We start from the raw sequence: 14844 nt of genomic DNA, 5'->3' as shown, positions 1-14844 counted from the left end.
AATATGCATGTGGACCGTGCGCCACAAGATGAAGACCATTGATAACATGGTGCGTAACACAAAGTTTAAGATTTTTTCACTAGGTTCTTCCCAGGAGCTTGTGGTGGGAAGCTATTCATGAAAATGACAGAGGCTTTACGAATGAAACAATGAATTTATCTATTGTATGCTGAAGCGTGTAACATGATAAAGTAGGGTTGGCAGGCCTTGTGGTCTGGTAGAAATCAGGCTGAGAGAAATCTAGTTTGTGGTGCATTATTCATCATCTATCCAGCCTCTGGTTATAAAATGCTTCAAGCAGAGCTTGTTAAATGTAATCTCACTTCAAGAGCTACAACTCCACAAAATCAGGTTTATTTTTTTTTTCAGGCCCCTCTTAGAGTCATATCAAATCAGGTTTCCAAAGACTTCTTATTCCCAAAAGGCAGCATGACCAGAAGGCAGGAATTCAGGGCTGGTGGCAAGTATTAATACTGCATGAGCATGTCAGCACACATATGAATGTGCCCAGGAGCAATGTTCTTAAACCCAATGTGTTTCAATGAACCTATAGGTATCCAAGGGAAAAAAATGCCAAAACATTTAATTGTACCAGCATGCACATAATACAATGATATATCCAATTGAGGGACCACCAGAAAAGTTTTGAGAGGGGCCTTCGATACCCCTTTTCCACTGCTCTGGTTTCCGTGCCGGTTCCCAATTTTGGAACCAGTGCCGTGCTTTCCCGCAGAAAAAAATTGGTGCCGGTGCCCAAAAATAAGCACCGAACCGGCCCCTAAACTCTGCTGGTCTAGTTGCGAGAACCCTTGACGTCATGAGCGGTGGGCGGAGTTAGTGAGTGTTAAAAAAAATGGCAGAGACCCAAAGTCCGTTAATGTGGAGCGCGGACGAAACAAAAGCGCTTTTTCGGCATTTTGGACATTTGCCGAGATTCAGCAGAAATTGGAAAGTGCTTTAAGAAAAAAAAGTGTATGGGGAAATAAGAGAAGAACTAATAGTCGCAGGCTTCACACGAACAACTGACCAAATAGTGAATAAGCTAAAAAAAAAAACTGAAGGTAAGACTTTCAGCGGTTATAACACGTCGAATAAACTGCTTTTGGATACTAAAATACATTTTCATACTAGTTTGGAAATAAACTGACTTCGGCCATGGTCGTGTCTGTTTAGTGCGCGTGGCCTGTGACGTATTATCATGCAGCTCCCGCTGAGCTCCTGTCTAGTGTAAATGCGGGCTGGTTCTCGGTCGTTCCCAGCACCACTGTAGTGGAAATGAGGTACGAGTGGTAAAGTGCTCGCCCTATCATCCGGGGATCACTGGTTCAATCCCTGGGTGATGCTGTTACCTCTCACAGCCGGAGGCCTAGAGAGAGCTGATTCGGCTAGCGCTTTCCTCCGAGTGTGTTACTCCGCCCCTAACGGTGCGTGTGCAAGCAGTTTGAAAAGATGCGGGTCATGGGGTTCGGAGGAAACACGTGATAGTCTTCGGCCCTCCCGGCTGAATGTTAGTAGTAGCCTTAATGTGGGAGCCCCCTAGTGACGAGGAGGAATTGGCCACGACTAAATTAGGGAGAAAAAATCCAAAAAGAAAACAAAAGAAAGAAAAGTTTTGAGAGAGAGAGAGAGAGAGAGAGAGAAAATCACTACTCCTGCTTTCTGCCTTCATGTATGAAAAGAGAGGTGTAGCTCGTGCTCAATGTTCTAAGTCACTGCAGCAAGCTAAAATCAGATTTACATTCTAATAAATGCTTGGATCTTACTTTCCAGTCTAATGAATGCTCTGACAGAACAGAACTAGCTCCTGAGTTTGTAATGAATATGGGTTCTGCCTTGTTGAGAACAGGCCACAGAAATGCCACTAGTATCCGCTTAGGGCAACATCTGCTCTCCCTTTTTCACCGCACTGTGTTAAAGCACCTTCTTTAATTACCATCTATAATTCACATCCAATTGATCAGTGTTATTGACAAATAGATTAAAAGCAAGAGGAGAGCGGTGGCTAAAAAAGACATGTTGAATCGTTTAAAGGTGAAGAAAGAGAGAAAGCACTGAGAGACTTACAGAGAAGGCATTCACCATTCAGCAACATCACATACAATCCTGTGCTCGTCAGTAATCTTATATTTACAGGGCACATTTACAATTAGAATGTGTCTAATACAGATCATTCAATTTACTTAATGTTTATGTGCATTGTACTTTTTAAAAAAAAAGACACTGTCAAGAAAGCATCTTTCCAATTGTTTTATTCCATGAATCTCTCTAATAAGGCATGTACACAAGACCACACAAAAACTCCCTGCAACAACTCACTAAAGGAAATCCTTTTTTCGGAGTGATACCAGATATTGCAAGTGTAAATCATGTCGCTTCCATGGCAGTATATTAGAACAATATCACCATCAAGGTCCAGCTGTCGTACTGAATAGATGCGGTCATAGACATCAAAGCCACGCTGATATCCTGCCAAACCTCGAGGGTGATACTGCTTTTATACAATAGTTTAAAAAATATATAATTTATTACCAAATATTATGATTTGTTTGTAGTGGTTTTGCTTCGCCAGGACGTATCCTTTCGCAACTGGTGGAACTACAGTAAATAACCGCGGCTGGCAACCAACAGCTAACAACCAACAGTTAATGAAGAGAATAAAACATGGAGGTGTGGGTCAGTCCTGAGAAACTTAAGAGCTGTACATTATTTTCCGAATATTATGTATTACTATGCAGGGTGTAACAACTTTGAAGCAATTACTAATTAAAAAAAGGATTGTTTAAGATGGTATTATTAAATTATTTTTCTTGTTTAAAGTGCTTAAGTGACTGGTTTTGAACTTTTTGGCAGGTAGCTGCTCTCTCCACCATACTGACCTACTTTAGAACACCTGTCTCGACTGTATAGTACAATTCTATATTCTGCAAGAAATGCCAAGTATAGAGAAAAGACGGTCCATCCTTGCTTTAAGAAATGAAGCTCAGCCAATCAGAAAAACTCAAGAACTGAATGTATCCCCAAGTGCAGTCGGTTAAACCATCAAACACTACTGTATGATACTGATGCTCATGAGGACAATTGCAGGAAAGAAAGACCAAAAGCTACCTAACCTAAGAGCTGCAGAGGATAAGTTGATTACAATGCACAGCCTCAAAAACCACCAATTTACAGCACCACAGATGAAAGCTAGGGCTGGGCGATATAGCTAAAAACTGTATCACGATATCAGTGTTTCATATCGGTCGATATCGATAATTATTGATATTTTTATGATCCATTTAAAATAAGGACCAGGAGGAAAATATTACATTTAAATGTTTTTATTTTAAACTTAACCACTTAAACAGTTATTAAGACAGAAATGTTAATGACCATGGAAAACTCAAATAATTAAAATGTAAACATAAGTCTAAAGTCACAATGAACACTTAATTATCTCTTAACATTTCCAGTGCAAAATGAAAGAAAATGTAAGAAATGCTTAATAAAGTGTAATAAAATAAGTGCATTTTCTGCTTTTGAAGAGGAATCCAGCAGACCAGCATGAGACAACGACATGGCGCAACCAAACGTGATACTGTTACATGATTGACGTTAGTGTATCACTCCCTCTGTTGCTAAGTTACCAGAGAGCTAGTGTCTTTGTTAATGCAACTGTCACGGGCAACCGGAAGCGGACCAGAAGACTAGCAGTTAGCCCTTGTAGCGTGGACGGTAAACCCAAACGCGAACAGGCAGGATAACCACGCGAGTCATTGTAAGAACTCTCTCACGCCGAGAGCAAGAGTTTACACAATTATACCCGCTGTTGCGGGAGAGAGGTAGATTTTACGGCAGCTGTTTACGGGAGTGTAGTCCAGTGCAGGCAAGGCTTTGTGGGTAATGCAGTCCAATGTGCGTGAACGCGGAAATGTGAGATTAGCTGGAATATAGAGCCTGAACCTGTTTTCTTTTAGTACTTTTTGGTTTAATTTAAGTACGGATTCCAACCGGAAGTTTGTAATATCGCCTAACAACACAGTAAATAAAAGAATGGGCATGGATCGACTCGTTTGTCCTTCCCATCAGCGCCATCTTGTCTCCTTTTATACTTCCTGAATCGCGACCGTACTACTTCAGGGTCCTAGTGCCGGTCAGGGAGCGAGTGCGAAAGACAGCAACCAAACTAGCTTTGCGACCTCTGTTTTCTTCCGACAAAGAATAAAAATTATCGAACACATTTTTTATTGATATCGATCACGTGTCTATCGCGATACATATCGTTATCGTTTTATTGCCCAGCCCTAATGAGAACATATTTCAACATTTCCTCTTTAGAGGAGACTGCGCAAGTCGTGCCTTCATACTCGAATAGTGCCGAAAACCCCCAGAAAACATTAATTTATAAAAACAACAAGCAGAAGAGACTTGCTTGTGCCAAGAATTACAAGGACTGGACATCAGATTAGTGGAAATCCTAAACCAGTCTTTTGGTCTGATAAGTCCCAACTTGAGATATTTGTTTTAACTGCCATGTCTTAGACGTCGAGTATGTAAACAGATTTGTTCTGAATGTGTGGTTCCCACTTTAAAACATGGAGGAGGTGTGATATTGCTTTGCTGGTGACAAAACTAAGAGCATACATGCTCAAATTGTGTAAAAACAAACAAAAAAAAAAACTTAACCAGCATGGCTACCACAGCATTTTGCAGCGACATGCCATGCCATCGGGTTTGCACTTAATGGGACCAACAGTACAATGCCCTCAAACACAGCTCTAGGTTATGTAAAAGTTATTTGGGGAGAATGATGGGAGATGACCTGGGCTCCATCTGATCTAGTAGTGGGAACTCCTTCAAGACTCCTTTAGGAAAGCCATTCCAGGTGATTACCTCATGAGTCTGAGTGAGAGAATGCCAAGAGTGGGCAAAGTTGCCATAAAAGCAAAAAGGTGGCTACTGTACTTTAAGAGACCAAAGATATAAAACATTCTGGGTTATTTAGTATATTTTTGTTGACTACACAATTCCATATTTGTTTTGTCATCATTCCAATAACTTTGGTATTAATACACAATGGTGAAAACAATACCAAAAATCTTTTGACTGGTACAGTGAACTGTATAGTATATTTATATTTACCCAGTTTTGGTAAATTTCGCTGTTTACATTTTCATGTCTTTTCTATCTCTTTGAATATGATTATGGACCAACTCTAGCCATGTCAAGCAATGCAGGCTGTGTCAAGGCCAGAAATTCTAGAAAACCCACAACAACTTCACTTAGCTTTAAACTCTATAATGTTATTGCTCTGTGTGCCAAAATCAATTCAGTTCTTATAAGCCAAGCTACTGGGGATAAACAGAAGGAAAGGGAAAATGTAATGATTACCGTGATTACAAAATGCACACACATTCACAGGCACAGGAGGGTTCTATTGTGCGTAAAATTAAGTCAGTCTTCTGAAAGCAGAATTTCACATGTTTATGAGGAGAATTAAGAAGCTGCGCAATATTGTGGATCCAGGCTGTCAGGACACAAAAGAATGAATGAATGTTGAACAGCCTTGATCCCTTTATTTACCCTCTTGGCTCTAAGCAATGCATAATGTACATAATGCTGAATGTCTGTTAAAAAGCCTATTAAAAATCCAATTTCTGAAAGTTATTATTGCTGAGGGGAAATCAAATGGGCCTCCAAGTTGCTCAGGCTGCAGCAACACTTACAATGTATGAATAAGTTTTCAGAAACTTTAACAATGGCAATAAAAATTCAATACAAGAAGCAACAATGAAAAAAAATCGGATTCAACAGGTAAATGCAGGAGATTAAAAACCAACAAAGCCAATAAAACATAATGTAATGAGCTACAAGGGCAAATTATGCCACTGATTATTCTGAAAAGTCAGAATACAATAAACATTCTAACAGTGTATTAATTTGGCCCTGCAGATAATTTAGTAAATAGCATTTGAGGCTCTCAGTAAGCACCTTTACTCTCTTCAAATTCCCATTTTAAATAATTTTAATAAATAAAAGCATTAAGCAGTGTGGTTAGAAGAGAAAATGTCTGAACTTAGAGCAAAAGAATGTACAGTAATTTGCACGTTCTATTTTTAAAGAAGACATTTAAAAATACTTTTAAAAAGCTGACTAAGCGTTGCATTAGTTCCACACACTTAAAACTTGATTAATATTGTTAACCTACTACTTAATTTATAGTTCAGTAGTTATGTAACCTTAAAATTTTATAGTTACGCATGAAAATTATATGATTATTAGGACCTTTAATAACATCAAAGCAGAAACTATTATACTTTTAGGAAATATTTTGGTCCAATTTTTCAAAAACATTGAGTGGCATGTATACAGCACATTCAGAATTAACCAACTTTTATAAAAATATTAATACTACTAACTAATAATAAAAATCTGATAGAACATTGTTATTTCAAAGTCTTGACGGACGATGTTTGAAGTATACATAGATATACATAGATATACAAGTATACATAGACATCTTCATCATACGGTTATACATACCCACAGTATAAATCTTTTATACAGCAGTGCTGGAGATTTGTGATAAGCTTAAATGTGTAAGGTGGCATTGCTTATTTAGTCCATATCAAGATGGACAAAGGAGGAGTACCACATCATGTCAAAATGTGTTTTCTTTTCTTTTTTCATCATTTCTAGGTTTTTATTTTGAAGCTTTTTAGATACACATTTCTTCAGCTGATGAATATATTTTGGGCAATATATATAGTGTAGATATAGGAGGTCAACATGAGCGCATGTGTGAAATGTGGAAATCGGAATATTTTTTATTCGTTTGCATTTAAAGAGAAAGTCAAAAGATTCTAAAAGGGGAATATATTGTGTTTACTCTGAATATTAATTTACAAGGTTAATTAGATTGCCTTTGGGAGTGTAATCATTCGACAAATCACAATTGACTGAAAAGCATCTGTTACAATCAAGTAAAATAATTCGATACTGTACCTCACACACATTCTGCTGTCTCCAAGTACTGACCGACGTCTTCAGCTGATCTGCGGAGATAGAGGTCAAAGGTTATTAAAATGCACTTGAGACAATGACAAGAGGGAGGGAGGGATCAACAGGAAGACTGTTAGACAATCAGGAAAAGAATGACAAAAAAGAGATGGATGGAAGATAAACGACCGCATTTTTATGAGTCTGTCAAAGTGTGTGACTGGAGCAATTGATTATTAGTCTTGCAGTGTTCAGAAAGCCCACTGTGACCTGTCTCTGTGAAGGGACACTCAGGAGATTGATGAACTCTAAGACAACAGAGGCATTATATATTAAAGCAAGAATGCCAGCAACTGAAAAGGGCTCATCACACTTCACTCGCTGTCTGTTGCATACATGTGCTTAACATTTTTCTTCACGGCTAGAAGTCCTGATTTAAATATAGAGTTTAAATAAAGAGTTTAATATGTATGTGCAATACTGATATATTGCTTGTACCGTTATTGGATTTTCTGCACGAAAATTACAAAGAAAAAAAGTGTAAAAGGTGTACCATGTAATACAAGTTGTAGAAATGATATTTAAATGAGTTTTCTTTGCTCTTCAAATGGTGGAAACCTGATCAAACTTTAAAGCAGTAAATCACATTGCTGCTGCTAAATAATCTAGTCACAGGGATCTTGCATATATTTCCTATGCCTTATTAGAAACCCCTAAAATTGACTTCTGCAACTCCATTTTCTTGGAGTATGTATTCAATTTGTATCTTTTTCTTAACTGACAGTTGAACACATTAACAACCAATAATCAATTTAAATTATTAAAAAGACACTTTTTTTTACAGAGTTCTAGAGGCACAATCCAAACAAAGTAGAAAAATTAATGAGACCAGAACAGATAAACAAACAGAAGAGAAAAAAAGAAACAAATTCTGCTCATCTCTATTTTAATTTACAATTGGGGCTGCTTAAAAAAAACAAACAAAAAAAACCACACACACACACAATTCTGCACATCGCCCGAACTGTAAGTGCACCCTTTTGTAGATAACTTAATACATACTGTATCTGAGCTACTGAGAAACATTATGCAAACCTCAAACATCACTTTAGATTTTTTGCATTATCATCCCAGATAGCACACACATGTCGCGGAGACATCTATGCGACGTCATCTTTTTCATCTGGCAGAGGGCGTTTGCTCATCTGGCAGATGTCGTTGAGACGTCAATGAACGACGCTTAGCCTACGTATTTAAGACGTAAATAAATTAAAACGACCCTGATCCGCTCTTTAGATGATGTTAATCAGATGTTCATACTGTACATCTGCCAAATGCCTGATTCATGTCGGATAGACGTTGTTTTATTAAAACACCCCCCTCCTATTATTTTTATTAAATCCCCACGGTTAATTATAATTAACCAAGGTCAACATAATTCTGTGAAAGAAGCATAAGACAAACGGGATAAAACTGATATATTTTTATTTTATATTTAAGAAAAACCCTGTTGTAAGGGCCATATTTCATTCTTGTAATTTGTTGTTGTGTTTATTTTATTTCAATGTATTAGTTAAGCATTAAGCAGTAAGTCCATTAAGTGTATTAGTTTAAGCATTTAGTATTATACTCGTAAGTTGTATTGTGACATAATTTCATAAGTTGTTCTGTGACATCATCCAACAGTGTTAGTTGTTCAGTTGCTGTTAAGACACGGAAGGATACAGAAAGGTTTGGAGTACACAAGCTTTTGACCGTGATAACGTGATACTGTAAGCTAAAAGGATACAGTAAAATGAGTTGTTGTAACTGTAAACTATCGAAGCTACAGAACACAGCAAACAACTTGTTGTGACTACAGTGGATTTATGCAAGAAACTGTAACAACCGTTGTACTTTGATGTTGAAAATAAAACAAGAGACAAAGAAATCAACGAACGTCTGGAGTCGTCAGTGACACTGTGTAACAAAAGGACACGCGTCAGAACTTGTGAATAACATGCACGAACACCTGTTTTACACCAGCAGCAACTTACAAATGAGGTCTGTCAATTTGAAAAGATGTACAAAACATAAAACATCACAAATAAGTATTAATCATAGAAAAAAAAGTAAACACCAACAGAAACGTTTTGTACTTTATTACTGTACGTTATGACTTTTAAATGTGACAGTTAGGTACGGTTGGTCAGCCAACTCCTGAAGTCAGATGCAGACAGGACACTTTCACTCACAAACTGCTGTGAAAAAAATATAAAGATAGATTCAATTAAAATTCATGATACTTAAATTAGCAAATGAACAATATTTATACTTTGCTCCTCTCGCTTCACAACTCATGAGAACAGACCGAAACCAGAACCGAATTAAGCACGCGCATATAACCGTCGGTATTTTAAGTGTGATTAAAAATACAGGAAATAGCTTAAACCAAAATAACGTGACTAAACATGGCTAAACAGAAGGTGACATTTATGTTCAGTATTTCGTTTCTATTTGGAAAGATGGGAATTAATTCCTGCTTACCTTTTCCACACGCCCGCCAAACGTGTCTTCTCAACAAACTGTTCTTCTTCTTCTTCTTTGGAGTTTAACGGCGGCTTGCATCCGTAAGTGCATCTCCACTCTATTTCCGAGACAGGGGTAGCTGCAGATCGGAGTAATGGGCGTGTCGAAAGGTAGGGGGCGTGCCAAAAGCTCTTCAAGATTGGTTGCACAAGTTGCCTGTTTAAAGGCTAATATTAAACGCTATTGTTCTTTCTAATGCGTTTAAGTAATACAGCTAATATAATCCTCTATATTAAAATTCCATTCTTTTTCTGTAAAAATTTCGATATTACAAATATTTCTTTCTAAACATTCTACTGCGTTGCCACGGGTTACTGACGTCATCCTCGTGCGTTTGAGTCATGATCGTGGCTAAAAGGGATATATAACTCCGACCGGAAACTAACAATGAAATGAATTGTTATACCTATTGAATAATTTTTCACGTCTAAAACTAATCCTTTCTGTAATACAAAAAGTTTTATTGTTAGATTGATGTGCGCATGCCTAATTGAGCTGTATTCCTTCTAGCCTTAACCGTATTAAACCCATAATCAAAATCAAATTACAATTATTTAAAAGAATATAGTACCACAAGCTGTTCATAAAATTTTAAATGTAATTTTAATATTTTTGGAATACTATTAACTTTTTATTGGTTGAACAAGACCAAAAAAACTTACAGAATTAGTCATTTAGAATGTTTTGAACCGACAGTTTTGTCTGTAGTTTTACTAAAAGTGCATACAAACTAAAAACATTCTTGTTTATACTGTTTTGTTTACCGTTTTATACTGTTTTATATTGCTCTTTAAAATGTCACTTTAATCAACTAAAATAAGTACACTTGCACTATTCCTATTGCACTGTTCCATTTTTCACCATATCAGCCTTCTGTGTTGTAAATTGTCCCTTTTTGCAGAACAGTAACTCAATTATCTTACCTCTGTTGTTCTCCAAGTTTGTGTTATTTAAGGTTTTTTAAAGTTATTTAGGTTTATTTAACTTTTTCAGTGTTATTTGTAACAAGAGTTGAGAGAAAAGTAATTTTAATTCTCTGTAGGTATGTACTGTACATGTAGCAAAATTGACAATAACATTGACTTTGACATTGCCTGATAAGGACAAATATGGTTCATAAAACACCACAATAAAGAGGAGGAGGAGTCAGTTTAGTAACCTTTGAAATGGCATTAATTCAGTAAACAGACACAATTTTAGCCAATAAAACATTTTATTTAGAGGCAGAGCTGCTCCGTTTAAGAGTGTACTCCAACCAGCATGTATGCTCAATCTGCTCATTCATTTATTTATGCTGTAGTAGCAGTCCATGGAACAGAATCCTTTAAACTCTCGGTCAGAATAAAATGACGAGACGAAACATTTCACGAGGCCTAAAAACATCTGTAGCGCAAAACGAACACCGATACAAACTGCCAACCCTTACTTCGAGGGAAAACCTGTCCGTGTTTCGTCTCACAGTTAAATGTGCCTGTCGACAAGAATTAAACGAACAATTAAATAACGAAAATAAAGGAAAAAAATATTTATATTGACTAACCACACTAAGCCTCACCGCCGCCATGTTCTTCCACGCTAAAATAAAGGTACATATAAATAGGATTACCGCTGATTGGCCAACGCAGAAGCTCCATTCACCAATGAGAAACCTTTCGGCACGCCCCTAGATACGTCGTAAAGACGATGTATTATTTAACAGCTCAAACAGGCGATCTACAGACGATCAAAATACGACTATAAAAAAAACTAACGCGATGTTTACCAGATGATACGCTCTTTAGCAGACGTCTCCCCGAAGTACCTGTGCTATCTGGGATCCTTCCGCCAACAGCTCATTTTAGGTACAGTTGCAGAACCTACTTAAGGAATGTGATACTAGAAAATAAAATATTCTGAAAAGGCACTTTATCATTATCTGGAATGATAAATCAAATAGAACAAATCTACAACCTATTTTCACCGTTTAAGATTTAGCCTAGTTAGTAAAGGGTGTAGGAAGAATTTCAACAGTTGCACAACCTCAGAAAGACAGAAATACTTCACTTTCTGCAATAAACTCTAAAGAATTATTAAGACTTAACTTTATAAAAGGCTTGTCTCATCACAATCTGACATTTATTGCATTGCAATTGAATAAGAAAGGTTGCATTATAATACTTTTAAACAGCCTGAATTATTCAGGGTGAACAATAGGGAAATGTATAATTAAAAAAAGGTGTTAAATGAAAAGAATTAGAACAGCTTTTTACCAGAATAGATGTAAAAGGGGATAATGATGTCCTGTTGACTATGATTAAGGACATGGTAAATTAATTTAGTAATAAAGTTCTCAATTCTCAATGAGAATGCCCTTTATGTTTAAAAACAATTAAAGTGAAATTAAAGTGTTGGAATATATTCTTTTAGAAATAGTCAAACAAAAGATCTATATAATGGCGGCACGGTGGCTAGCACTTTCGCCTGGCACTTCCAGGGTCCGGGTTCTAAAACCCTTTGAATTATTACATAAGTACGTTTTAAACATTCTAGACAAGAAGCCTCAGAAATATCATCATTGTAACATTCAAAGAAAATATGCTCTATAAAATTGGGAAAACCTGCTTAAATACAATAGTTGTCTTTCATCTTCCTTTTCACAATACCTTATACTGTACTGTAGGTTCTCAAGCACAGAGATACCATGGTATTAGTACTAATGATTTTGGTACTTTCATCGAAAAGAAACCTTTGGCCCACTGAGCAACAGTCCAGTCTTTTTTGTTCTTAGCAGAAGTAAGATGCCTCTGACATTGTCTCTGGGTCTAAAGTGGCTTGACACAAGAAATGCAACAGTAATACAGTAGCACATGTCCTGGATACGTCTGTGCGTAGTGGCTCTTGAAGCACTGACTCCAGCTGCAGTCCACTCCTTGTGAATCTCCCCCAAATTCTTAAATATGCTTTCTTTCACAATCTTCTCAAGGTTATAGTTATCCCTGTTGCTTGTGCACCTTTTTCTACCACATTTTTTCCTTCCATTCAACTTTCCATTAAATGTGCTTGGATACAGAACTCTGTGAACAGCCAGCTTTCTGAACCAGACTGAGGCCATGGCCACACGTAGCCGGGTATTTTTAAAAACTGAGATTTTTCTCTGAAGTTTTCACCTTTCGTCCACACGCAAATGCAGTTTTGGTCTTTGAAAACAGAGCTCCTGGAAAACTCTGTCCAAAGTGAAGATTTTCCAAAACTCCGTTTTCAGTAATGTTATACGGACAGGGGAAATTAAGATTTAGGCTTTAGATGACACAGACCCCGCAGACTGTGACGGCAGTTTCGGACGAGACCTGCAACAGGTATTGACGTTTTGTTTAGGCTGCTGATTGGCCCCCTGTTGCTTAGGCACGCTCCTAACAGCACTTAACAGCGCATTTTTTGTTTAATGTGGACAAAGATATTTTTAAAACGTAGGTCATGTGGACAGAATTATTTTTTAAAAACGAATAAAAATACCTGGCTACATGTGGACATTTAAAAGCCCAGGAGACCTTTGCAGGTGTTTTGAGTTAATTTGCTGATTAGCGTGAGTAGAGTGAGAGTCTCCAATACAGAACTTTCGCAATATTCTAATTTTCTGAGATACTGAATTTTAAGATTTCACTAGCTGTAACCTATAATCATCAAAGTTTTAAGAAATAAACACTTGAAATATATCAGTCAGTATGTAATAAATCTATATATGAGTTTCACTTTTATTATTGAATTACTGAAATAAATAAACTTTTTAATGATTTTCTAATTTATTGAGATCCACCTGTATATATATCTCATTGCGCGCGCAAGCAAAAGACACACTCTCTGCATGAAGCCCTGGCTCTGTACACAAGAAATTATCGTTGCTGCCATACCCGAACAGCAAAATACTGCCCAGTCGGTCATCAATGTGGAGACTAGAGGATAATAGTTATGATGGGTAATAATAGTAGATAGCTAATTTTACATGTTGAAGTTCAGCCCTTTTGTATAAAGATGATAAAATGGCCAGAGAAACAGTTATTAGAAATAGGAGAGACATTTCTCAGGCAGGATTTTGCTAACCCACAACATAGCTAATATTAGTTTTCTAAGACTAGACATCATGTCATTTACCACCGTTGCCCCAAATATCGAAATAAAATAAATAACGCTAATTTAGTTAGAGTTAGTTTATTTTATCTCTATAATCTCTGAAATGTTGGGTTTACCGACAATAAGACACCAAAAACAAGTTTGTTAGCACATTGGAATTAACATTATTGGGATGGATTTGGGGAGTACAGAGTCAAGATTTCCATAACTACAATCTGCAGAGACACTAAACAGTCCATCGTGGTGACCGTTGGCGTATCATCAGCATTGGGCGAATGTATTTCATGGCTATAAGCACACCAGTGAATTCCCATGGTAGAGCTAGAAAAAAGATCTACATCTAACAGACAGAAACTCCACCAGCAATGAGCAATAACTAGAAACTAGTACGGAATTCTTGCACCATTCTGTGTTAAACACACACGCCACCACTGTGAGCCTTACTGCACTGGGAGCGGTGTTTCTCTTGGCGTTAAATGAGGCTAGCCCATCTAAATTAATGGCGGCGTCCCATCGCTAAACCAAGTCTTGGTGAAGACAAAGACACCAAACGAGAACAAAGACACAGCGTGGCTACTTCCAGTATAAAAATGCACTTTAATGGTCTCAACAGTCAAAACTGTAGCAATTATGGGATGCAATCTTGTCAACATGAAAAGAACATCTCCGAAATCCCTGCCATAGAATACTAAGACAGCTCTGGCAGCAAGGGGGTTCTACCCAGTATGATGTTTCTAATAAAGTAAAATGCATGTGAAAAAACAGCATGTTTAGGTAAATGTCATATTAAACATACGAACAAGGAAAGATGATCTCTGTGACTTTATCGGTGACATGGTTGCTGCTGATCTCCTGGAACTTTCACACAGCCTCTAGAGTTTACACCAAACAGTGTGAAGAACTGAAACAGCTTTTGAACAAAGGCTCTGCAGGCTAAAACACCATGTTAATGAGAGAGATCAGAGGAGCATGACCACACTGGTTTAAGCTGACAGGAAGTCAACAGCAACTGAAATAAGCATGCCTTACAACCACGGTGAGCAGAAAAGCATCTCAGAATGCACAGCACTACAAACATTGAGGTAATGGGCACCAACAGCAGAATGCTAGATTAGATTTCACTGCTCTCAAGAATCTAAGGCAGCAGTGGAACCAAATGTGGTCTTCTGCTCTTGTAGCTCATCCACTTTA

At 37.3% G+C, this 14844-nt stretch overlaps 1 protein-coding gene across 2 annotated transcripts in view; it reads right to left on the bottom strand.

The window, feature by feature from the left end:
- The window catches only part of b3galt1b (UDP-Gal:betaGlcNAc beta 1,3-galactosyltransferase, polypeptide 1b), a 147186-nt gene that overhangs the window by 61190 nt on the left and 71152 nt on the right, over nucleotides 1-14844 (bottom strand). Inside the window, exons 1-2 of one of the 2 annotated variants that reach the window (XM_053495953.1) lie at nucleotides 9505-9578; nucleotides 6985-7034 (exon numbers count right to left, since the gene is read on the bottom strand). The gene's annotated coding sequence lies outside the window, so the exon portion shown is untranslated. Of the gene's footprint in view, nucleotides 1-6984; nucleotides 7035-9504; nucleotides 9579-14844 lie in introns of those variants that run through there. The other variant, XM_053495951.1, reaches the window with a different exon arrangement.

Source organism: Clarias gariepinus, chromosome 5 (assembly GCF_024256425.1).
Source record: "Clarias gariepinus isolate MV-2021 ecotype Netherlands chromosome 5, CGAR_prim_01v2, whole genome shotgun sequence".
Lineage (NCBI taxonomy): Eukaryota > Metazoa > Chordata > Actinopteri > Siluriformes > Clariidae > Clarias > Clarias gariepinus.
This window is presented reverse-complemented; position numbering and strand designations above follow the sequence as displayed.